At 41.2% G+C, this 26,907-nt stretch overlaps 1 protein-coding gene across 10 annotated transcripts in view; it reads right to left on the bottom strand.

The window, feature by feature from the left end:
* LOC138749886 (NT-3 growth factor receptor-like) overlaps positions 1-26,907 on the bottom strand; it is an 894,662-nt gene that overhangs the window by 840,603 nt on the left and 27,152 nt on the right. For 8 of the 10 annotated variants that reach the window (XM_069911893.1, XM_069911887.1, XM_069911902.1 and 5 more), the window contains one exon: positions 22,489-22,589. The exons of the other annotated variants lie outside the window; for them this stretch is intronic. The gene's annotated coding sequence lies outside the window, so the exon portion shown is untranslated. The remainder of the gene's footprint in view (positions 1-22,488; positions 22,590-26,907) is intronic. 10 annotated transcript variants of the gene reach the window in all.

Here is a 26,907-nt window from a genome sequence, read left to right as displayed (position 1 = left end):
CTTCACCTTGACTGCAGCTATGCAGGGGACCTGTTCACCAAGGATTCATGGAATTTTCTTCAGCATCAGCCTGTTCCCATTGAACTGTGCATAGAAGATGTTCAATCTATCTGGATGGGAGGCATTGTTCTCCTCTATTTGCAAGGTTGTCTTTTGATCCATTATTTTCTTGATCCCTTGCCCACATGCACTTCATGTCACCGGTGTCACACAGCTGACTGTGGAACTTCTGTGCATACCCCCGCTTTGCCTTCCGGATTGCACAGGTGAGTTCAGCCCTGGATGATCTTAATGCCATCCTACACCCAAAGGCTGCATCAAGCTCTGAGAAGGGCCTGGGCCTCTGAATCCAACCATGGTTTCTGGTTAGCCCTGGTTGTGAAGCTTTTGATCTCGGTGATGTCCTCAATGTATTTGCTGACATAGCCAGTCACTAAGCTCGTGTGCTCCTCTATGTTTACATGACTGTTGTAGGTGGCCACCTCCCTGAAATAGCTCCATGGTCCCAAACCATTTCACAGCGCTGCTGTGCCCCTTCACCCCTCCCCAGCCAGTGTATAAACATACAACTGATTTCATAAAGCAAATCTCAATTTCACAACTTTTAGAATGAGCATTAAAACTAAACCACATTTAGGCTTCAATCAAACTAAAAATTGGTGGAGGAACTTTTAGCTCCAGTTGGACATGCTTACTTTAGCTGTTAGTGCAATGCCATTACACAGCACCAGTGACCTGAATTCAAATCCAGCATTGTCTGTAGGAAGTTTATACGTTCTCCCAGTGTCTGTGTGAATTTCCTCTGGTTTTCTCCCACTCTCCAAAAACATACAAGCTTTGTAGGTTAATTGGTGTATTTGGACCATAGGCTTGTGGGCCGTAAGGAACAGTTACCAAGCTGTATCACTAAATTTAAATTTAACTCAGCGGGTCAGTCAGCAGCCATGGGTAGAAATGGTCAATGTTTCAGGTTAGGACCCTTTAAATTGCCTCAGTCAATGTTTTGGCTCTGAACAGTCTGAGTCACCCGTTTTCCACATTGTCCAAAGTCAAGGTAATTTTGTTCTTTAAACATTCACTGATTCAAGTATTCAATGAGATTTAAGCTTATTTCTGACCTAAATCCCAATTAGCTATCCATTTTCCATACCAGATGATATCCTGGTGAACAAAGGTCCATTAATTTTAGATTTAAAATGAACACTTGGCTGGAGGCAGAAGAGCACCGGAAATCGCAAAGGCCTTTTGTCAACAGCAATGTTTCTTAATATTCTCAGCACCTGAGGAGTAATTTGACATTCTTCTGTTTTATTTCAATGCTGAAGGGTCCAGCTCCAAAATTGGTCTAACCAGCAGAAGAAGGATAATTTTCCAACACAGAAACCAGGAGGGCATTACTCTCAGCTTTGTTATAAGACCATAAGATATAGGAACAGAAGTAGGCCATTTGGTCCATCAAGTCAATTCTATGATGAACTAAATGATGCATCAAGTTCAAAATAGTTAACACGAAATCATTGAGTCGGTCGCAATATTATTACCCATTTCAGATAAGTGGCTCATTTGGTTCTTTGTTCAGAGTGTGATAGAAAGCCTCATAGGGAATACAAGAAAATTCCTTCCTCATGCAGCAAGTGCCGTCTTTAATATGAGATTAAATGGGAAGTCAATGTGCAGGCCACTGATCCTATCCTGTGGTTCAGATTCATTTTACTAACCAATAAATGCATTAACCTAGATCTCGTGGATAGTGCCTGAAGGGATAGACAAGAACTCCACCATTACTAATGATATATATTATCTACAATCATTAAGTTCCTAATTAAAGTGAAATCCATTGGGACCCAGGAGAACATGAACAAGAGAAGCTGGTTTATAAAAAGAAACAATGTTCATGAAGAATGCAGTTTTAGATGAGGGGTAAATATAAAGGTTTGAATTTCTTTTGTGTATGTGGTCTCAATGAAAGGTCCTGACCCAAAATACTAACTGACCATGACTCTCCTTGGATGCAGCCTGACACATTGAATCTCCCCGGCTGCTCTTTGTTCATTAAATGGTCAACAGCTCGAACAGAAAATCTGAATGGTCTGGGAGGCTGCTTGAGAGCAGCAAGCCATATAGGTGAAGTCAGAGCAACCTAAAGAGGTATCAAAAATGTCAGATTCATTCAATTTGTTTTCTAAAACTACTATGAAAACTGCAGCACACAAAAGGCCCTTTGGCCCAACTCATCCATGTCAACCAAGTTGACAACCTGGGTTAGTCCTATTTCAAGGTCCTTGGGCTGAGGCGCAATGTAAACAAAATGAATAACACCTCATATTCACCCTGGGCAATCAACATCACAATACGAACGTGTAAAATTATTATTTCAAGTAATGAGACCCCTCTCTCTTCTTCGATACCCCTTCTGCTCTCCTTCTTTCCCCCTTTGAAGTTCTCTTTTCCACCATCTACTTCACCTCTTCTCATCCCCATTAACCCTCCATCTCCCCAATGGATTCTTCTGCTGCTACACCCTCCATCTTCCACAGTTTCATCTGGCCTCTATTTTTAACCACCATTCTCACCTTCTTCATATTGTATTCACGCACTTGACAACCAAACTTCTAATCACCCCTCCACCCTGTAGATTCATCTTCCTCCATCTGACCACTTTGTTTTTCTTGCCTCTCTCCCCTTATCTGACATCTGCCAATCTACTGCCTCTGTCCACCATTCCCACATGGAACCCCTGATGCACCATCCCACCCAGTCTTCTTTTCATTGGCTTTCACTTCACTTATCTATCCTCGGGAGTCATCTCCTGCATCTGGTGATCCTGTTGTGGCCTCCTCTACATCAGAGAGACTGGACACAGACTGGGAGATCGCTTCACTGAGCACCTTCGTTCTGTCCGCATCAGTGGCCAACCATTTCAGTTCTGCACCCCATTCCTGAACTGACCTGTCTGTCCATAGCCTCATGCATGGTCAAACCAAGACCACCTGTAAATTGGAGGAACAACACCCAATTTTCCATCTAGGCACTCTCCATCTGAATGGCATTAACAGTGACGTCTCTGGTTTCTGCGAGCCCACTCCCTCTTCTCCCCATCCCTCCGTTTTCTTTCCTCCAGCTCTCCACCCTCTTCCTTCTCCATTCACAGAGCCCTCCCTCCCTTATCCACCTAATACCACCTGCCTGTGGGACTGTGCTCCTCCCCTCCCACCCTTTCGTTCATACTTTGATGAAGGGCCATAGCCTGAAATGTCGGTTATGTATCTTTCATCGGACTTGTCAGCCACAAACGAGCCTGCAGCTGACGTGGACTTTTACCCCCTCCATAAATCTTCGTCCACGAAGCCAAGACAAAGAAGAAGAATAAAGTACACAGTTTGACCTGCTGAGTTTCTCCAGCATTGTGTTTTTAACTTCAATCACAGTGTCCATAGATTTTGTTTTACGACTGTTTTCCAAATCTCGATAAAGGTTCTTGACCAGACCTGGTGAGTTCCTCCAGCTGAATCTGTTTAACTCTCCTCTTTCTGCTGACTATAAGCAACTTAGCTGAAATTAACACAAGCTGTCTCTATCCAATCCTTAAGGAGCTGTCCTCGCCATTCAACTATCTTTAAGTTTCTAATCATTGTCAATAATATTAGCCATTGCAGTACAGGTGCAGAGAGTGGAAGTAACAGGTTTTACTGGCAGAGTGCACCTTGCATTCTGAAACTGGGCCTGAAGGAATCAGGTAATCAGATTATCGCGCTGTGCTTGATCATGGACTGGCTAATGGTGTTAATTAGATGTATTCCATTTGCCGGCACTAATAAACCTCACCTTGATGAGCACAGAAGTTTATTTAAAACCTCTCTCATCATATCTCATCCATTTGGTACATTAACTTTCCCCATCAAAGTCCAACTGCAAATGCATTAATTTCTACCACTGAAATCCATTCTTATAGTACATTAACACTTCCAATGAAGTTTTTACATCATAGCTTATCCTCTTAACACGTTAATACCTTCTGAAACCTTTTCCCCTGCACATGCTATTTTATTGAAGCCCACACAAATGATCTTCAGACTCTTCCATCAAACTCCAAAATCTCATCGATTACCTATCCTACTGTAACCTATTCCAGCAGTACCTTGCTCTGAAATGATAGCTTACCTCTCTAACAGATTAATTCTCAAACTTTTCTATTAGGTATATTTATTTATTTATTCTCCAGCTACCAATTGAAGCCTGTCCCTCCAGTTCATTAACTCTGCCACTGAACCCCTGTCATTGCTTCTCTTTTAATGACACCTATTTTGAATCTTTCCAATATAATTCTCTCCACTCTAAACAGGTCATTACCTTAAAATATTAATCCTGTTTCTCTCTGCACAGATGAAACCTGACTTCCAAATATTTCTCAGTCTTCAAATGAAATCGGCATACTCCTCTTTCCCCATTTGCTTAATTTGTTATGAAGTAATCATTCAGATTCCCTTTGCTATTTAATGCAGTAAATATCTTGATGAGCTGTGTTACGATGAAGGATATGGGCTTTAAGCTGTCATCATTACACATCAACATTGTATCTGGAATCGTTCTTGTTGCTCCCTCTACATTCTTTCTCATCTGTAATTGTCCAATTTACAGAAATTGAGTTTTACCTGAGTAAGATCTGGCAGTGATGTTAGAGCCTTAACACATCTCTGCTGGTTTGTTGCATAACCCCAATCTTTACATACCTTCTACATTGCTTTATAGCCACTTCCAATCTCTTTTCAAGTGGCCCTTGCTAACTCTGTTTCACTCTTCTCTCCTCTGCCACTTAACAAATTTTGACCTGATATGCAAATCTTTTTCTCTTTACCCTGATGCTACCTGACCTACTGGCTGTATCTAGTATTTCCAATGGGGATCGGTAGACACCAGAGAATTGCATTTTCCAGTTCCTTGAGATGACAATACTTACCTAATACACCTGCTTAAGAATAACAGTTTAAAAGACAAAAATACTAAACTGTACTTTCACTGAACAAACTTCACTTACATGAATATATAAAGTTTAAAGCATTTTACTTCATTTTCAGTCACATTCTTTGGAAACATTTAAACCGTCGCTGAATCTGCAGGTTCTTCCCCCTCCATGGAGCCACCCAAAAGACTAGCAATAACATTATAGATAATTAACACCCCCCCCCCACCCCAAGTTTACAGATAAAACCTCTGAGCGGAGTGACTCTTTCTAAGCAGAGATAAGGAGACACTGAGAAAGTCACCCCAACGGCGAGCAGCATCAACCAGCTCTTCATCTTGGGCGACGCTATTACTGTTTCATACAACTTTATTCAAACAGCTGCTACGAGCGAAGCATAACCAAGGTACTTCACTGACTTCTGTGAACTTTTACAATTTTAAACTTAGTATTTTTACCTATCATTTTATTCTAATTTATTTTATTTGTAAAATTTATTTTCATTAATTTTTTTCGCCAATTGCTTGAATTTGGATACCAGGATTTTACTTGATATATGTCTTGTGCCGCCAGCAATTGTAAAAAATTATCCCAGCAGCCTAACATCATATCCACCTTCTCACCCTACTTCTGCCCTTTGTCTTCTTTCAAAGCTTCAGAACATTTCATTGACTTAACACATTACTTTTTGTTGCTTTGTTCCACTGTGGAAGTCCAGGTCACAATTTCTGGACAAACTTTCAATAATATAACACTTCTCAATGTTGAGATTCAGTTGGCACGATCACATTGCCTATTGAAATCCTTCCACACCATTTTGCCTTAATCCTTTGCATTGGCCGCTCTCCGTACTTACAATACCCACAAATCTGATCTCACCTGGTTAAAAATACGAGAGGTCTGGGCACTATTCTCCAACTAGCCATTCTATGACGGCCCTTGACTCATACTTTTATCTAGCACTATGTTCCATATGGATTCAAACTGCTTTCATCACTTTTGAATATGTAATTCTCAAATTTATAGTGGGATTCATTTAAACAGAAGCATTTGATATTTTGACTAAAGTTCTATTTACAGGTCTAACTTGTTTATGGCATATTTTCTTACAAATAAAAGACAAACAATTTGAATTATGTTTAATTTCACACTAAGATTCACAGAATAGACCCTCATCTCTCAAAACTTGTTTTGATAATTATCTCAGTCCCTTGCAGTAAACGTGTTTATGCAGAAATTAAGTCGCAAATTAACTTGCATTCCAACTCATAGGTGCTCACACTCTTTGATACATTTCAATTTCCCTAATTAATTAAGCTACTGGAAATGGGCTCTACACTCAGTCTTGCATATTAATCAATTAAATTATTTTCAGAATTTTCAAAATTGTATGAAAGGTTACTAATTAATTATCCAAACTGGCAGACCATAAATATACAAATAGTTCAACACCTGAAATACAAAACCAGCAATTAAAATTAGTTTCAGAGATTTAAAGTAATTGTATCAGAATCCTGACACCCCTGACTTAGAATTCAAGAATCCGCAAACCATGGTGAGCCCAATGACTCATTATAGCAGTTATCCAAATCCCTCGGATCTACAGAGTTCAATGCTACCACAGCTGCCTCAATACAAGACACATTAATGATGTTTGAAATGTGTCTCCACTTGACAAGCCAGTCAATTGAGTCAATCCTTGAAGGGGGTGGGGCAGGGGTCCTGCTCTTCTCAGTTATGTCTGTCACACTATTGCTCATCCCCCATCAGCATATTTTCCAACATACCATTGCAGCTCCAGCAGTTATGCATCCACTACCTTAATGCTTATGCATTATTAAAATTTTTATTTTATTTATTTTATTCACAACACGGTAGAAGCCAATTCTGGCCACTGAAACCCATGCTGCCCAATTAACGTACATCCCAATATGTTTTGGAGGGTGGGAGGGAACTGGAGCCTTTGGCAAAATGCCACGCCGATATGGGGAGAACATAAAAACTCCTTACAGACAGATTCAAACCCAGGTCACTGGCACTGTAACAACATTGCACTAGCTACCACACTAACCATGCCCCTATTTCCCAGTTGGCAATAAGAATATTCTCACTTGCAAGCAATGCAATGCCAACCAACATATCCAACTTTTTGACTGACCCCAACAGCTACAAATGTTAGCGATTCCCCACAGCTTTCTTTTACTTAATTCTGAGAGATAGAGTTTCCTTGGTCAATTGGTAATGAAATTCTTTGACATTCTTTATCACATCAAAGCGATGAGAGGCAATGGATGCACAACTGCTAGAGCTGCAATGGTATGTTGGAAAATATGCTGATGGGGGATGACAGACATAACTGAGAAGAGCAGGACCCCTGCCCCGCCCCCTTCAAGGATTGTCTCAATTGACTGCTGGTTATATTCTCCTCCCATGATCTGGAACTGAAAAGTTGCCCAGGATTAGTACAATATGGAAGGCAAAAGCTTTGGTCTTATTATTTATTTACATTCACGGTTGTTCATTTTGTTCACAAATGTAAACAGGCACTAAATGTTAAATAAAATAAGTCTTCTTTAATGTTTAGCAGACAATTTGGTGCAGATTTCTGATTACCACCAATTAAGGTGCTCAGACAAATTGACTTATGTTTAGAACTTGGATGCCAATTGGATGAAGACTCTTCAAATCCACTTCCACTGGCGATATGAACGCCTGTACGCTACATGAAGTGAAGGAGAGAGTTCACAAGCTCACAGATGCAACACAACTGAGGGGGTCTGGAGAAAAGAGGATATCCTGTACATGAAGGGATAAGGTCATCGCTTCACCCCCCTCATTGCTCTCTTTAATCCCATGTCTATTTTCTACACCTCATCCAAGCCCGCATTAAGATGCTGATGGCCACCTATTCCTGATTTCTCCTGTAAGGTATCCACTATGTTGGGCCGTACAGCATCTAATTTTTCTGGGTGATGCCCACTGAGAATTTCCAAAATAAGTAATGTAAATCAAGATGCAAGGATTTTTTAAAAAGTGCAGACGAACTCCTTACGAAGTTTCCTGATGTCTTCCTGCAAACTAGAGAGGATGAACATGTAGCAGTAGGAATTACTTTGCACAGCAATAAAGATCTGCCGAACAAATAGGTCAAGAGATAATGCTAGCAGGTGTTTTAAAATGGCATTCCATCTCTGAACTAGTCCTTGAATAACCGGTCCTCAAACACACTACAATTCCCTGTGCATTAGATCCTGAGAGAGTTTAGCATAGGAGATGCAATAAGAAAACCTCCCCTCAGGCAGTAGAATCTGGAAGCAATGTTCAGATAACAATTTCTCCTCTTAAGGCTGAGACTGAGCAATATCTTTTCTTCAAGATCTGGGTGTCTTAGCTTTTCTCTACCTCAAAACCAGTAGATAACATTGAGAATGATTTTATTGTCTAACACACATGTACAATATACACATGCACTGAAATTCTTACTGCTTCAGCCGAACATATTTTTAAAATAAAAATATAACATTAAATTAAATTAACCCCATATGGAAAGCAATAATCCCTATGCCATAGGTGCTCTGTGAATAGTAAGGGGTTGCTTAAGGTGGGATGTAAGCAGAAAGTTTGAAAACCACTGTTTTAATCATTCCTAATTGACTTGTGATGTGCAGGGTTTCATAACTCCAAAGGAAATTGGCAAATTACAATTTTTCTCAAGCAAAATATTTCAGTAATAATTGGGTCCAGAGCAGTGGGTCTGAACATTCCCTTCCCACTCACATACGGTTCCCCCCCCCCCAAACTCACAATCCACCTTAAGCAATCCCTTACTAATCACAGAGCAGTTATGGCATAGGGATTGCTTAAGGTGGAATGAGAATTTGGGGGGCAATTTGACAGACGATTGGGTTTCTGGAGTAGTTTGTAGTTAGGGGAGGTTCAAGAGACTTAGTGAAAAAAAATTCTTGAACCTCAGGTCTTCAGGTCTCTGTACCTTCTTCTTGAAGGTAGCAGCAAGAAGAGGTTTTAACCAAGGCAAGGGTAGTCCTGTATGAACATAAGAAATAGGAGCAGGAGTCGGGCATCCGGCGCATCGAGCCTGCTCCGCCATTCAATAAGATCGTAGCTGATCTGATCATTGACTCAACTCCACTTTTTCCTTCCCCCCACCCCCACCATATCCCTTAATTCTTTGTTCATTTAAAAAGCTATCTATTTGAATCTTAAATATGTTTAATGAAATAGCCTCAACTGCTTCCCTGGCCAGAGAATTCCACAGGTTCACTACTGTCTGGGTAAAACAGTTTTTCCTCATCGCCATTTTAAATCTACTCCACTGAATCTTGAGGCTGTGTCCCCTAGTTCTGGTCTCACCTACCAGTGAAAACAATTTTTCTGCCTCTATCTGATCTATCCCTCTCATAATTTTATATGTTTCAACAAAATCTCCTCTCATTCTTCTGAATTCGAGTGAGTATAATCCCAGGCGATCTCTAGGATCAACCTGGTGAACCTCCTCTGGACAGCATATCCTTCCTCAAGTATGGAGGCCAGAACTGCACATAATATCTTGACCAGTTGCAGCACAATTTCCCTGCTCTGGAATTCAATTCCTCTAGCGATGAAGGTCAACATTCTATTTGCCTTCTTAATAATCTGTTGTACCTGCAACCCAACTTTTTGTGATTCATGCACAAGCACTCCCAAATCCTTCTGCACTACAGCATACTGCAGTCTTTTTTCATTTAAATTATAATCTGCTCTTCTATTTTTCCCTCCAAAGTGGATGACCTCACATTTCCTAACATTGTTTTCCATCTGCCAGAACTTTGCCCACTCATCTAACTTAACTATATCCTTCCGCAGCCTCTCCACATCTTCTGTATAATTTGTTTTTCCACTCAATTAGTATCATCTGCAAACTTGGCTACACTACACTTTATCCCCTCTTCCAAATCACCAATATAAATGGCGAACAGCTGCAGGCCCAGCACTGACCCCTGCGATACCTCACTTACCACTCTGCCTATCAGGAAAACACCCATTTGTCCTGACTCTCTGCCTTCTGTCAGTTAACCAATCCTCAATCCATGCCAATATACTTCCCTCAACTCCATTCATCTGTATCTTATTGATGTCTCTTGTACAGCTCCTTACCAAACACCTTCTGGAAATCCAAATATACAACATTAACTTGTTTCCCTTTATCTACTGCACCCATTATATATTTAAGAACTCCAGCATTTGTCAAACAAGACCTGCCCTTCCTGAATCCATGATGCATCTGCTTGATGGAATCCCTTCGTTCTAAATGCCTCGCTATTTCATCCTTAATGAAAGCTTCAAACATTTTCCTGACTACAGACATTAAGCTAATTGGCTGATAGCAGTTTTCTGCCTACATCCCTTTTTAAAAAGTGGTGTGACATTTGCTGTCCTCCAATCTGCCAGGACCTGCCCAGAATCCAGAGAATTTTGGTTGACTAACTCCCACCATTTCCTTCAATACCCTGGTATGCATTCGATCATGACCAGGGGATTTGTTGATCTTCAGTCCCATTAGTTTGCTTAACACTAGCTCTCATTTTATCAATATCAAGGAATTTGGCTCACAGAGAGCAGACCCAAATGCACGACTCAGAGGCAATTCAGTTCGGCAATTATCCCGAATCTTCACTAGGAATCACAGGTGGTAAATTGGCAAAGGCAAACAAATCAGCAGGAGAAGGTCAAAAAACAGTCCAAAGATCAAAAAATACTCACAAGTAGGTTAACAGTAGGGAAGACTGCTGGAACACTTGCAACAAAAGGCTAAAACAAACCGGCAAAGAGGGAAGAGAGCAGACAGCGTATGTACACAAGGGGAGGGGAGGTTAAGACAGGTTGGTAATCAGACACAGATGAAACACATTAGGGCAAGGTAGGGAATCACACAGGGAAAAACAAAAACATAACCTAAACAGACAAGACATGACAATCAAGGCCCTCACCTCCCCAACACCACTCTTTGGCATGCTGGATGTGTCTTCCACCATGAAGACTGACACAAAATATCTGTTCAATGCCTCAACCATTTCCTCATTATTCAATATCAATCTCCCTTTCTCATTTTCCAAGGGACCCATGTTGTCTCTAGCCACTTTCTTCTGTTTTATATATTTTTTGCTATGTGTTTTTATACTTTGTGCTAATTTACCTTCATAATCCTTCTTCCCTTTCCTTATTTCACATTTAATTGTCCTTTGTTGGCTTTTAAAGTTTTCCCAATCCTTCAGTTTCCCTCCACTCTTGGCTATTTTGTACACATCAGCTTTTAATTTGATACCTTCGTCTATTTCCTTAGTTAAACAAGGCTGACTCTTCCCTCTCTCACTGCCCTTATTGTTAATGGGAATATATTTTTGCTGAGTACTGTGAAAAATCACACTGAAAATCTACCACTGTTCCTCAGCTGTTCTACCAACTAGCTTGTGCTCCCAGTCCACGGTGACCAATTCTTCCCTCATCCTGTTGTAGTCTCCCCTGTTCAAGCACAATACACTATTGCATCCTCCATCTGTATGAGAAATTCAATCATACCATGATCGCTCTTTCTAAGAGGGTCCCTAACTACTAGATCGTTAATTTTACCCATCCCATTGCACAATACTACATCTAAAATAGCATTCTCCCTTGTTGGTTCCTTCATAAGCTGCTCAAAAAAGCTATCACAGGTGCATTCTGTGAAGTCATCCTACAGTCCACCTCGACCAACTTGATTTTCCCAATCTCCGCCATTCCGTTCTTACATGCCTCATTTATCTCTCGGTTAATTGCCGGGCCTCTGTGCTATTGTTTTTTTTTGGTGAGTGATAGACAAGTCCCACCAGTGATTTTTTTTCCACTTTGCTATTCTTAATCTCTACCCAGATGGACTCAACATCCTGCTCCTTCGATCTTGTATCATACCACTCTAATTCCCCTGATCTCATCCTTAAGTGCCCACCCCACCTCTTTGCCTTCCTGTTTATCTTTTCATATTTTAGTTTTAATTATACCCTTGAATATTTAATTCCCAATTATGCCCACCTGCACAAGAAAATAGAGGCAGAAGTTGGCCACTCAACCCCTCAAGCCAAGGCCATCATTCAATACAATCATGGCTAATCTGCCCTAGGTCTCATCTCTCTGTGCCAAGCTCCTTAGACATTAATTCCATGATCATTCACAAATATGTCTGCCTCCGCTGTGTGAGGCTAGATCAATGCCCTATACACCAGAGGAAATCTTTTCCCAGAATCAAATTCTTTCTTTTAAAATTATTTGTAATGAGTTTTATCATACATTACAAGTTCATATAAATTAAATATAATATACATTTGGATTGGTATCAATTCACATATAAATAATAATATATGGACTTATATTCCAATATAAACATATAGTGAATAGTAAAAATGGAAAAAGAAAAAAGATTGACTATAAAGATCAAACCCCATCCACCAACCAAGATTGAAATTGGTATTCAAGAAGACTTGAAATCAAGCAATCTCTTATATTTCAAGAGAATAGGATGCACTCAGTCACTATTCTTCAGTACATTTTGAATTTCATTCCGAAAACATTTCAGTATTTTTAGGTGAAATTCCTCGCAGGGGGCTGGAATCAACAGTACAGATATGGAACTGACAAGGGAAAAAAAAAGTAATGTTTGATATTTGTGCAATAATCTTCACTGTGTTGATTCCACTCTCTCTCACAAACTGCCAAATGGATGCAGTTGGTAATCAGTGGGGAAATGCAGGAGCGGGTTCCTCTGATGCACCATCCATTATAAAAAAAACTCAGTCATTGTAATGGTTATTGTTTCTCAGTCGGAAAGAGTGACTCAAGTGACAAAATTAAATCTCCTGGTGATTTTCCCCAGAGTTTTTATCATAGGATAATAGAAATTTATGGCACAGTTGGAGGCCATTCATCTTATTAGATACATCCCAGCAATAAAATTCTTCTTCCTATCAAAAGTCCTGGGGGTTACAACACTTCTGTGGCATATCCTGATGCTTTAAAAATATGCCATTTCAATGGGCAGCACAGGTTCATGGGCCAAAATGTCCTGCTACAGTGCTGTATGTCTAAATTAAAAATTAAAAGGTTAGCTACACCTGACAGTGTAGTGGTTAGCGTGACACTGTTACAGTGCCAGCATTTGGGATTGGGGTTCAAATCCCACGCTGTTTGTAAGTTTTCCCCGTGTCGGCATGGATTTTTCCCAGGAGCTCCGGTTTCTGCCCACCATTCAAAAAGTACTAGGTGTTGTAGGTCAATTGGGTGTAAATGGGCAGCACGGGCACATAGGCCGAAAAGGCCTGTAACTGTGCTGTATATCTAATTTTTTTAAATTTAAAATACATACGATTTCTTAACTCTTCTGCCAATTACTTTAAGCCTACATCATAGGCCCCTTAACTACATGAGACACAATAATTTTTTCCCCCCCCCCGAAAGGTTTGCTTCCTGAAAAAAATTTGGGATTACGATAGACAACGTCAAGCTGCAAAGGTAATTTCAGATATTCTGTATCGTGTAGTTAGTTGGAGAAACATTAACTTTTATTGAATTTAATACAAGTAATCACATAATGACGCTGACACATTGCATTAAGTTCAATTGACCTAAAAAATGTTTTGCCGCTGATTTTCATTTGTACTCAGCATCTGATGCCTCTCGTGATAGTCTCTAACAATAGTCGGCCAGCATTGATGGATTCCAGTTGCCCTGATACCGCTTTCCATGGTCCCAATGTCCTGATGGAACCTTTCACCATGTTCGTCACTGACTGCCCCAAGATCAGCCGGGAAGAGTCCAAGTGCGAATGCAGAAAATGAATTTTCAATGACATGCTACACTTCATAGTTTTGTCAGCTAGAAGCATGTTTAAAATATGACAGGAAATTACAAAAAAAATAGTTTATATCTAAGAAACTGTACATGATAAGCAAATGTTAAGGCGATTTTCATGGTCAGTAGCCCAAAATCCAGAAAATACACCCACTCGTGTTCAGAAAGCAAAATTTTCATTGTCCAGTGCTAATAGGAAGTAAATTCTTCCTATAACAAAAGTAAATCACAAAAATCTGTAGGCACTGTGGTTGAAGTAAAAACAGAAAATATTGGAGAAACTCAGCTGGTTAAACTATGTCTTTATGAAGACAAGGTAAAAATACATAACCGATGCTTGGGGCTTGATCCCCTCATCTTCCTATAAACACCCTATCTAGACCTCCCAATGATTTATACATCTCTGCTCTGCCTGCTCAATGAGATTTTCTTTGAGATTTCCTGCAGTCCCTGGATCTCAAGCAAGAACAAACTTCAAATTATTTCCCCACAGCTTTTTCGTTTCTTGGGATTTTCTTGCTGTACTTACAAGGTAGCATTCATCAGAAAGCCTTGGGGAGGGTGTTTGACCAAAACACCATGGAAACAAGGAGAAAATGCCCATCACAATAAAAGTGAGGGACTGTGTAGTGGAGCTGTCATTGTCAGAGCAAGCGGTTAAGAGTGATAAACCTTTGCCTTAACAGGCTTCGGCGAGAACAGGTAAGAGGCAAGGAATAGTAGGAGTTAAAGAAAGGGTCACCCTATTCCAGGAACAAAAAGGATTCAGCAACTAAGCAGGTTTTTTTAGGTATATATTTTGTTCCTCCAATCGTAAATATCGGGAATGGCAGCCAAGGCAGAGGAAAGCTCCTCTTGCACAATGTGGGTCATCAGAGAAGCCAGCAGGTATCTCTGATGACTTCATCTGCGAGAAGGGCATCCAGCTGCAGCTCCTGAGAAGCCGAGTTAAAGAATTGATGCTGGAATTGGATGAACTCTGGATCATTCGGGAGGTAGATGGGATGATAGACAGGAGTTACAGGGACAATCTAAATCTAAGAGGCAGGAGGAGGGTAGACAGTCAGGAGAGGGAGAGGGACAGGATAGCAGTGGAGGGTACCCTTGTGGCCATTCCCCTCAATAGCACGTATACCATTTTGGATTCTGTTGGGGAGATGATCTACTAGGGACATGCCACAGCAATCAGGTCTGGAGGAGAAGAGATGAGCTGTATTGTTAGGGGATTCTATAGTTATGGGGACAGATAAGAGGTTCTGTGGAAGAGATCGATTATCCAAGTTGGTATATTGACTCTTTGATGCCAGGGTCTGAGATATCTCAGAAGGGAAGGTAAGCAGCCAGATGTCATGGTCCATGTAGGGACCAATGACGTGGGTAGGAAGGGTGAGGAGGTACTGCAAAGAGGCTTCAGGGAGTTAGGCACGAGGTTGAAGGACAGGTCCTCCAGGGTTGTGATCTCAGGATTACTACCAGTGCCACCTGCTGGTGAAGTTAGAAATAGGAGAATAATGCAGCTTAACATGTGGCTGAAGGCATGGTGCAGGAGGGAAAGCTTCAGGATCATTGGACTCTCTTCCAGGGAATGTGGGACCTGTTCCTTTGGGATGGTTTCTGCATCTGAACAGGAGGGAGACTAATATCCTTGCAGGAAGGTTTGAATAGTGCTCGTGTGGGTTTAAACTAGATTTGCAAGGGGATGGGAACCAAAATGCCAGAGCAGATAAAGGAGTGGAGGAGGGAAAAGATGATGTGGAAATTGCATGCACTAATACAAGTCAACTGTTTGTATGTGGTGGAAATATTCTCAGGTGCATCTATTTCAATGCAAGGACTATTGTAGGAAAGGCAGATTTAAATTTTTTTTCCAGATTTTCAGAGTACATACGTGGCATCACGTACAATTCTGAAATTCTTTTACTGAGGGTGCAGAAGAATTACCACTTATTGGTAGTGCAAAAAAACTGTACCCCGTGTATACATGTAAACAAATAAAGAAATGAAAAGATAATAAACGTAAACAAACTGACTGTGCAATATAGAATGAAAATAAAAAAAGTCAATAAAGTGCACAAGTAAGAGTCCTTAAATGAGTCCCTGATTGAGTTTGTTGTTGAGGAGTCTGATGGTGGAGGGGTAGCAGCTGTTTCTGAACCTGGTGGTGCAAGTCTTGTGGCACCGATACCTCTTTCCTGATGGCAGCAATGAGAACAGAGGGTGTACTGGGTGCTGTGGATTCTTGATGATTGCTGCTGCTCTCCGATGGCAGTGTTCCTTGTAGATGTACTCAGTAGTAATGGTGGGAGGGGGGGTTGCCTGTGACGTCCTGGGTTATGTCCAATACTTTTTGGAGCGCTTTCGTGTTCCCATACTAGACCGTAATGCAGCCGGATTTTGTTTCTGATGTTTCCTAATGTTACTGATGTTATACCAAACCTCTGCAAACACCTGAGGAAGTAGAGGCTCTGATGTGCTTTCTTCACTATGCCTTTAGTGTGTTTGGTACAGGAAAGATCTTCCAAGATAGCGATTCCCGAAAACTTAAATTTTCTCACCCTCTCCACCTCTGGATTGTAAACCTCTGGCTTTTGTTTCCTGAAGTCAACAATCAGCTCTTTGGTTTGGATGACATCTCCCTCCTTTATGCTGATGCATCACCTTTCTTTATCCAACCCACTACAGTGGTTTCATTGGCAAATTTGTAGACAGGGTTATTGTTGTTCCGAGCCACACAGTCATAGGTGTAAAATGAGTAGAGCAGGGGGCAAAAAACGCAGCTCTGGAACTGATGGAAATTGTGGAGGACATGTTCTTGCCAATCCTCACTGATTCTGGAGGTGAAGAAATCCATGCTCCAAATTATAGGCCAGTGAGTCTGATGTCAGTAGCAGGTAAATTATTGGAAGGTGATCTAAGTAAGAGATTGGATATACAAGTACTTAAATAGCCAAGGACTGATTAGAGATAGTCAGTATAGCTTTGTGTGATATAGGACATGTTTAACCAATCTTGTAGAGATGTTCAAGGAGGTTATCTGGAAAGTTGACGAAGGAAAGTCTGGATGTTGACTACATAGACTTTAGAAGACCTTTGACAAGGTCCCATATGGGAGGTTAGTCAGGAAGGTTCAGGCATTTGGTATTTATGGTGATGTAATGAACTGGATTTAACATTGGCTATGCGGGAGAAGTAGAGTAGTGGTGGGTGATTGGTCCTCAGGCTGGAGGCATGTGACTCGTGGTGTGCCTCAGGGATCAGTGTTGGAACCATTGTTGCTTGCCATCTATATCAATGATTTGGATAATAATCTGATAATTAGATCAGCAATTGTGGACAGCGAAGAAGGTTTTCAAACTTGCAGAGGGGTCAGGAGCAGCTGAAAAATGGCAGATGGAATTTAATGCATTCACGAGTGAAGTGCAGTATTTTGGGAGGACAAACCAAGAAAGGGCATACGCTGTAAATGGCAGGGCACTGAGGAGTGGAGTAGAACAGAGAGATCTGGGAATATAGATACATAATTCCATGAAAGTGGTGTCAGAAGAGGATAGGGTAGTAAAGGGAGCTTTTGATGTATAGGTTTTCATAAGTATTGAATCTAGGAATTGGGATGTTATGGTACATTTTGAACAGTGGGAGGAAACTGAAGCACCAGGAGGAAACTCACACAGACACGGGGAGACGGTACAAACTGCTTATAGACATCATTCAGCCTTCTATAGTCACCACATGGCCTCCACCCTCCCACAGACGGGCACCATATGGAGTGGGGAGGCCCATGGGCTGTCTGAGGGCCGCATGATCCCCATTTCCTCCTGCAGGCAAGGTATGCAGGGGGTGTCCCTGCATGAGGATGTGGAGCATCACGCCACGTTTGGGCACTACCGTGAAAAACTGAAGAATGATGATGGACAGGAACTCTGATAACATCCTGGCAAACTCATTGTCTGAGCATGTGATGGAATCGAGGTGCAAAGCTGAAAATTTGGCCTCCCCCCAAGGGGAAACATTTGGAAAGTCTTGGCATCGATGAGCCTCCATCCCTCAGGTCCACCAGCAAACTTTGCACACAGAGGAAGTCTGCCCCCAGCAATGGTTGTGACACCATAGACAGTGTGAACATCTACATGAATCAGCTGGAACCAAATTGCAAGTGTGCAGTCCGTGTGCCAAAAGTGCAGATGATGCTGTTTTTAGCCACCGTGACCTCTGACCCAGTTCCTCCAATTCTGGTATCATGGCTCGGGGTAGGCGGGACACTGATTTCTGCTCCTGTGCCTACTAGGAATCTGTGCCCGGAGTGTCTGTCCAGATGTACAGGAGACTATCGCAATGGCCAGCCACTGTCATCATTAGCGACAGCCGGGCTTTTCGTTTCCTTGAAATAATCATGGAGATCGGCATTGGTGGGCCCCAGATCCTCATCTTTGATGGTAAAAGCATGAAGATTTGGAACTGGAGACATTGCTTGGTGCGGGTGTTGCAGGTTTTGCTGCTGGGGTGTGGTGTGGTAGGGCCTTTGGCTATGAAGCAGCACTAATTCCAACGCAATCCTCATTATCTAGTTTGGTGCGCCACAAAATGTCTGGGTGAGCAGCACTCTGTGGGTTGGAGAAATCCTCATTTGCTAGTAAGAGGCAGATGTCCTCCAGCATCTGCTCTAAAAAAGAACTGTTCAAAGAGTAGAAATGGCTTATGGCCATCTGCTAGTGCCAGCATGTCACTTATTAGGGCTGACCGTGTCCAGTCACCTCGGACATCCATCCATAGCAATCGCTATGCATGAGAGGACAAATGTGCTGACTAACAAGGCCTTGAGTGCCTCATACCCACCAACCTCCAGAGGTTGCAGTAGAAAGACCATTATATAGCCTGCCATTTCCTGTTCGAGTGCAGCCACCACTTAGAAATATCGGGTCCCATCTGAGACAATGTTCCTGACCTGGAACTGAGCCTCCGCCTGTCAGAACCAGATGAGGGGCTGAGCAGTCCCAGTAAGTCAGCAGTTTCAGCAAAATTCAGTTTTGAAAAGTTGAGTCTTTCATGTTATCCATCCTGTTGGAGTTGTTTGCGTTGGGTCCAAAATGCCATTGCACTGTCAGGGTCACCAATGTGGCTCCCAAACTATTAAACCAAAAAGAACACAGTGAGTCCTGCAAAGTTCTGGAGTAACTGCTTTACTGGTTTTAGATCACGCACTTCAAGCAGCCCGCCCAGTCCCAGAGTCCTTAGCATCCCAGTGGGGCAGAAGCAATGTCAACTTCCAGGCCATGGCTTTGCTCCACACTGAGCATCTTCGTGGATGCCGCTGGCCGCAGACTTACCCGCGGCTACTGACTCCAGATCGCTTGTCAGGTGGGTGAACCGTTACAACCTGATAATACAGATTTATGACTTTATTGCATGGAAATCTCAAAGGAAATCTTTACCATCCTTTGTCATTAATGTTGTTAAATGAATATTCTGTCCCTGCTTCTCAAATTCAACATTAAATTTAATCAGTAATCAAATCCAGTCAGCTGAGCCGAAAAACTCTCTCTGAAGTCCATCAGTCTGAAAGATGATTTAACAACACTCATTGACACGCCCAGACTGATGAACATTTACTGAAACACTAATCATCCACAGTCAGACCTGAATCAATGAGCAAATTATTGCAGGTTAAACCTCAGCATGTCTATTACCAGTGCAGCCCCTTACATCCATTTTTCATACGGTTTTGCTTGACCACCTGATCAGGACATCGTGCTTTCTTTCTCGTGGGTAAGTGTTTGGTAACACTGGAAGATTTGCCATTACACAAGTCCCTCGTCCTAAAATCCAACATTAAAAATGGCGTAGAAGGTGAAGCAATGAAGCCAAGTTATAGGAGAGGATCGGAATGTCTTACGAGTTCCTTTTTACAGCATGATGGTAAAGGATTGAGGCTAAAATGGTAATATACCAATGTTCTGGAGAACCTTAGCAGGTTAAGCATTATCCAGGGGAAGAAAATGGTAACCAATGTAGGCTGAATGATAAAAGCCAACTGTGCAATATTTATTAATATTTACACTTCATTTTTTTCATAAAACTAGAATTAGAGAATCAGAATACTTGCAGTCTAATAGGGCTATACATTCACGCAGCCAATCCCATTCACTTCTCTCTCCCTGTAACAATGTAAAATCTTTTCCTTCAACTGCTTATCCAGTTTTCATTTAAAAGCTCTGAATGATTTGTTTCCCCAACCCTTCCTGATCACAACCACCCTCTGTATAAAGATGTTTTTCCTTGATTTCACTGGTTCTTGTGACCATCACTCTAAATCAATGTAATCCCCATCTATAGGTGCTCTGTGATTAGTAAGGGATTGTTTAAGGTGGTACATGAGTGGGAAGGGAAGATTGAGAACCATTGCTTTGGACCAAATTGTTACTGAAATATTTTGGTTGAGAAAAATTGTCATTGACCCATTTCCTTTGGAGTTATGAAACCATGCAGGTTACGGGTCAATTAGGTACGATTAAAACAGTGGTTTTCAATTTTTTTATTTCCACTCACATCTTTCTTTCTTTGGCTTGGCTTCGCGGACGAAGATTTATGGAGGGGGTAAAAGTCCACGTCAGCTGCAGGCTCGTTTGTGGCTGACAAGTCCGATGCGGGACAGGCAGACACGGTTACAGCGGCTGCAGGGGAAAATTGGTTGGTTGGGGTTGGGTATTGGGTTTTTCCTCCTTTGCCTTTTGTTAGTGAGGTGGGCTCTGCGGTCTTCTTCAAAGGAGGCTGCTGCCCGCCAAACTGTGAGGCGCCAAGATGCACGGTTTGAGGCGATATCAGCCCACTGGCGGTGGTCAATGTGGCAGGCAGCAAGAGATTTCTTTAGGCAGTCCTTGTACCTTTTCTTTGGTGCACCTCTGTCACGGTGGCCAGTGGAGAGCTCGCCATATAACACGATCTCCATTCTGGAGACGTGACCCATCCAGCGCAGCTGGATCTTCAGCAGCGTGGACTCGATGCTGTCGACCTCTGCCATCTCGAGTACTTCGACGTTAGGGATGAAAGCGCTCCAATGGATGTTGAGGATGGAGCGGAGACTCACATACCACCTTAAGTAATCCCTTACTAATCAGAGAGCACCTATGGCATAGAGATTACTTAAAATGGTTTATAAATGAAAATAAAAAGTTTGAAAACCACTATCTAAATATATCTGCAAGTCCCTGAATCATCCACATATGGAAAGATCTTCTCTGTGCATATCCTCTCCAACCCTACAATGACCTTGTGCACTCCCGTTAAACTTCTTTGCTCTCAAAACTCCTCGTGTCTCAAGATGAGATAAAGGTACAATGTTAATCCACACACACACATGCAGGTAAGAATAAGGTGAACGAATATGCTTAAAGGGTCAATGAATTAGGTGAGAAAATAAAGTAACCGCCTTTAAGATGGAGGGAATATAATTGCCTTCTTTTTTCTGTGCTGTCGTGAGATGTCAATACATCTTGAGTAATGGACACCCTGACATTTCCCAAATGTTTGCAGACACAACAGGGGAGCGTTATTGTAGATACAAAATTGCCAGGTTTGTAAAACTCGTGTGAAACTTATAAGGGTCTCACCTGCCCAAAGGTGTATAAAAGTGCAATGAACACTCTGATGCTTTGAGTGGGGGTTCACTGTGGAGAACGAATTACTAAACTTTTTCTTTTAACACTCCTTCCCCACTCCTGTTAGCATTACCAAGGTTAAATAAAGAAACTGTTGTATGCTCAATTGGTTCTGTTGTTTGTTTTATACAACGTGGGCTGATTTTAATACACACTCTCTATACACACACACACACACACACACAATTCTCTCTCTCTCTCTCAAGTCTGGTAGGATTTGAAAGCAATAAAAAAGTGTATTTTTTTTCTCATTTATTTTACAGCCTCTGTAATTCTCATCAACTTAATTTTACTCCTTTGAGTCACTGTGACTCCCTCCATCATTTCATGCCCCTCACCCTCCCTCGCTCTGCCTCCCTAAATCTCATTCAATTTCAGTTTCCTTTATTTATCCCCCCAAGATTTATTCATTCATAATTATTAGAAGGCCTTGGTAAATTATTCACCAAGTATGTGTGAAAGTCTGATTTTTAGTTCAATTTAAATATGTGAATTCCAGGGTTACACTCAGAATGGCCAATTGCAGCCAACAAGATTTTTCTAGCATCCGCTTAAGTCATTCTGCTGGCTTGTTTCTGTAACTTGTCAAACATGCCAAGAAAGTTTATGAAATAAATCAATCATATTACTACCTTCCAGATTTTTGTTAAAAAATAAATCACAAGATGTAAATACTCCTTCAACCCCTGCAAAATTAAAAGTACTGTCTTATGTTTCTATTTCAGGAATAAAAACTACCTTGGGTCATTTTTTTCTGTGCAAAACAGAATTTTTCTTCTCAAATATTTTTAATGTTCTTATTTGTGTCATTTCTATTCATTTCATTCATTCATTTTATCCATTCAATTCCCTTCAGCTCTCTTATTTCCCATCCTTCTTTATCCCCCCCCCCCCGCCTATTCCCAAACTCTACATTCAATTCAATTTTCCTTAGTTATTTGCCACTATTTTTTTAACCTTCATTCCAAGTGAATGAAAAATTGATTAAGCTTAAGGTACCTTTTGAAATATTGTTCTGTACTTTTCTTTACTTCTGTAGCCTCTTCTTATCTTGTATTGGATGGATCTATAGTGAGATTTCAAGTTTGGTATTCTAGTGCCTAAACAAAAAAATTGAATTGGATGAACAATACCAACACAATGTACATGTATATTGACATTGTAATCCTTTTTGATAGAGAAATTGTCTGTTACTGAATTTCCAGGGGTGTTCAACCTTTAAATTTTTAATTTAGACATATAGCACAGTAACAGGCCATTTCGGCCCATGAGTACATACCAGGCGGTGTAGATTAATTGGGTGGCACGTACTCATAGGCCAAAATGGCCTGTTACCATGCTGTATGTCTAAATTAAAAATTAAAAGGTTGGCCACCTCTTGGTCATTCATATTCAGAAGTATCAAGTTTCACTTTCAGTCTGGAATAAACTTTTGATATAATTCATAGGTGATGTCAATGCTAAAGATTCCCTCACCCGAATGATTTCTAGTATTCCTGTAGTAAGGTGTAAATTTATGGATATTGGAGAAAACAGCCTTCAATGTGCTGTAGTTCACAGCCAAAATTCTTGTTGCCATTCTCTGTTTGTATTCGCACATGAAAGCATTCTGTTAATCCAAGGAGCAGAGAGCTGCTGGTCCTGGACAGAACTGGAATCAAAGTCAGCTGCAGCATTGTCAGGACCAAAGACAGCACCACTGCTCGAGTCAGCACCGGAGACAGTTCCTCTACCAGCTCAGAAACAGAATCAGAACTTATCGTCATGAAATTTGTTGCTTTGTGGGAGCATAACAGGGCCTTAGAAAAGAAATAAAAAATAGTGGAAGTCAAAGTAAAGCAGGGTCTGTAGTTCACAGATCATTCAGGAATCTGATGGCACTGGGAAGAAGCTGTCCTTGTGCCGCTGAGTGCTCATGTTCAGGCTCCTGTACGTTTCCCCTGATGGTAGCAGTGTGAAGAGGACATGGCCCGCATGGTGGAGATCCTTGAGGATAGAGACGGCTTTCTTCAAGCCTCTTCCAGATGTCCTCGATGGAGTGAAGACTGATGCCTGTGATGCTGAGTTAACAACTCTCTGGAATTTTTTCTTGTCCTGACTGTTGACACCTCTGTACGAATCAGTGATGTTGAAGTTTTCAAAAGTCTTCAGTGACATACTGAAAATCCTTAAACTTCTCAGAAATGATAAGGCACTGGCAAGCCTTGTTCATGATTGCATCGACATAGAGGCTCCAGGATAGATCCTCAGAGATGTAAACACCCAGGAATTTTTTTTTAGATTTTATTTATACATACAGCACAGTTCAGGCCATTTCAGCCCACCTGTCTGTGCTGCCCAATTTACACCCAATTACCGTAATCTACACCCCCAGAAGGATGGGTGTAAACTGGAGCCCTCAGGGAAAACCCACGCAGACACAGGGAGAACGTACAAACTCTTTATAGAGAGTGTGGGATTCGAACCCCAGTCCCCATCGCTGGAGCTGTAAAGGCGTTCCGCTAACCACTACGTCAACTGTGCCTCCCATTTGAAGTTACTGACCGTCTCAACTGCTAAGCCCTCAATGAGGACTGAATCGTGTTCTCCTGATTTCCTCCTTAAGTTCACAATTATTGTCTCGAGCATAAAGATCAACAATGGGGTCTAAATCAGCATCAACTCAATATCTGAATTGACTGTAGAGACCAGGATTTGTTTTGTTGATGTGAGGAGAGCTGTGGGAATAGGGCTGAAAAGTAAATTAATGCTCCCTGAATCCAGAGACACACAGGAGATTGCAGCTGCTAGAATTTGAAGCTAAACACAACCTGTTGGAAGAACACAAGTCAAGCAGCATCACTGGGGAGGAAAAGCCCAATTCAGGGTTTAGGTCTGAAATGTCGACAATTATTTTTCTCCAACTGATGCTGCTTGACCTGCTGAGTTTCTACCGGAGATTATGTTCAGCTGCCTGAATCCAGTTGTTTGATGGCTCACAATAGGAATCAAGGGGGAAAGATGAATACCCACAGAGTGTGATCGCAATCCATGAATAAATATAGAATTAAAATATCTATTAATAAGGCATTCAGCTCAGCAATCATACTTTCCACAGCAATATCCTAGCACAACCCTCAAGATCTATGGCTTGAGATTCAAGTTTTTGGTGACGTGAGTGATGCATGAACTCTGCCAAGATACTGCCAACCTCCCACACTTCATAGGGTGAACAGGATTCTTAATTATCATCCAGCTACCATATATAAATGTGTCTGACCTGTTCATCATCTTTGTTCTGTTAAGTGATCTTTCTCAGTGACTCTGCACAGTTTTTACTGTTGTACGATGCATGGGTTGATGAGCTGGATTGCTCACTAAATGAACTTTCTCATTGTACCTCAGTAAATGTGACAATAAATTTGAAGTGCCATTTGTCCCTGGATAATTGGGAAGGAGAAGGTAATACCGACTATAGCCCTCCATACCCCTCCCATCCATGTACATCCAAATTCTTCTTAAATGTTAAAATTGAGCCCACATTTCACCACCTCAGCTGGCAACTGGTTCCACACTCCCACCACTCTGTGGGAAGAAGTTCCCCCTCATGTTCCCCTTTCACCCTTAATCCATATCCTTTGATTTGTATCTCACCTACTCTCAGTGGAAAAAGGCCTACCTACATTTATTCTATCTATCATTCGGCTCATCTCCATCTACCTGCCTTTTCCCCATATCCAACGTTGTGTTGCACATATTCACTGAAGTTGTCTTCACTGCTTCCATGGGCAGATAATTCCAGATTCACCACCCTCTGGGAAAAGCACTTCCTAAATCTACTACCCTGGATCTTGAGGCTATGCCCTCTAGTTCTCATTTCACTACCTGTGGAAAATTGTATTTATTCCTTTCATAATTTGATGAGCTTCCTCTTTGTCTTCTAAATTCCAGCAAGTGTTGATAACAAATGGCCAAAGTAGTAGTGGACTGGAGGATTGTCCACAGGTGGTACAGTAAAACCCCTGATATCCAGCACCTATGGGGATTACTAGATCCTGGATAAGTGTATTTCATGGTTGCTTGAGACTTACACCTGCATTAAGAAGAAACAGCTTAAAAGACGAATGAGAAAAAAAATACTAGACTGTACTCAATGTTCCAAACAAACTTCCCTTGTGTGAATTTATAAACCTTAAAGCATTTTACTCTATTTTCAGTTGCATTCTTTGAAATTATTTAACTGTTGCTGAATATGCAGGTTCCTCCCCCTTCACGGAGCCACCCGAAAGACGAACAATAACAATATAGATAATTAACACCCCCCACCCTCACCCAGATAAAGCTTCTGACAGGGGCAACTCCTTCTAAGCAGAAATAAGGAGACACTGTAAGAGAGTCACCCCAACCTGGGCAACATCATTTTATTCAAACACCACTTTATTCAAACAGCTGCTATGAACAAAGCATGACCAAAGCACTCCGTTGGTTGAATATTTGCTCCCATCTTCTCCAAAGGTTGATGTGTTATTTCAGAGAATATTTACTTTCACCATTTTAAACTTGCATTTACCTGTTATTTTGTTATTTATTTATTTTAATTTTTAAAATTTATTTTCCTTGATTTTTTTCCAGTTGTTTGAGGCTGCCGGTTGCTTGAATTCCAGATACCAGTGGTTTTACTGTATTTCCATGCTGAGGAAGGTATATGGAGAGATTGGGAAAGCTATGTTAAAAAAGATTTGAGATATAAAGGGTGCTGCTAACATGTTTTCTGTTATAATTTGTTTGGGCATGTTTAATTGATGTAAATGGGTATGTTTAATTGATGTAAATGTGCTATACTAATTGAATCTGTCTTCAGGGTTAAGAAATCCTGCCTGTCTCACATCTGTCACTGGTACCTTGGAATCACAAATTGTGATTTGGAGTGGTGTGTGGGGGATGTGTTTGGACCACAGCGGGAATAAATTATTGACACTTTGCTACCATGAATTCTTAAATAAACTTCCAAAATCACATGATGCACTTGGAGAGATAACTTTTGTAGAAAAAGACAAGGGCTGCAATAATATTCAACTGAAAGGGAAGCAGTTTGCAACCTGGCGGAGGTTGCCATAATTGTATTGGATATCAATAATCATAAACATTCCACTCAGCTTTAAAGGCCAACATGTCTTGCCATGTTCGGCAATAGCTTTTGATATGTTGCCTGGATGTGAAAGGTATTGTTACAGAGGCTCAATGTAATTGGAAGCTTATTTCATAGACTAAGTATGTTGTGAGACAGAGTAATTAATAGTCAATGAGAAGGATATCTTTACCATCCTTGTATAGCTTAACTATCCCTCCAAACAAACATAAAGTCATGTTAGCAATTTTAACATGATCCAGCTGTCATTATTGAATGGGACTTTAGTTTTACAACTGGTCCAGTCTTAC

This window comes from Narcine bancroftii, chromosome 14 (genome assembly GCF_036971445.1).
Source record: "Narcine bancroftii isolate sNarBan1 chromosome 14, sNarBan1.hap1, whole genome shotgun sequence".
NCBI lineage: Eukaryota > Metazoa > Chordata > Chondrichthyes > Torpediniformes > Narcinidae > Narcine > Narcine bancroftii.
The sequence above is the reverse complement of the archived record's forward strand: the minus strand, read 5'-3'. Positions and strand labels throughout refer to the sequence as shown.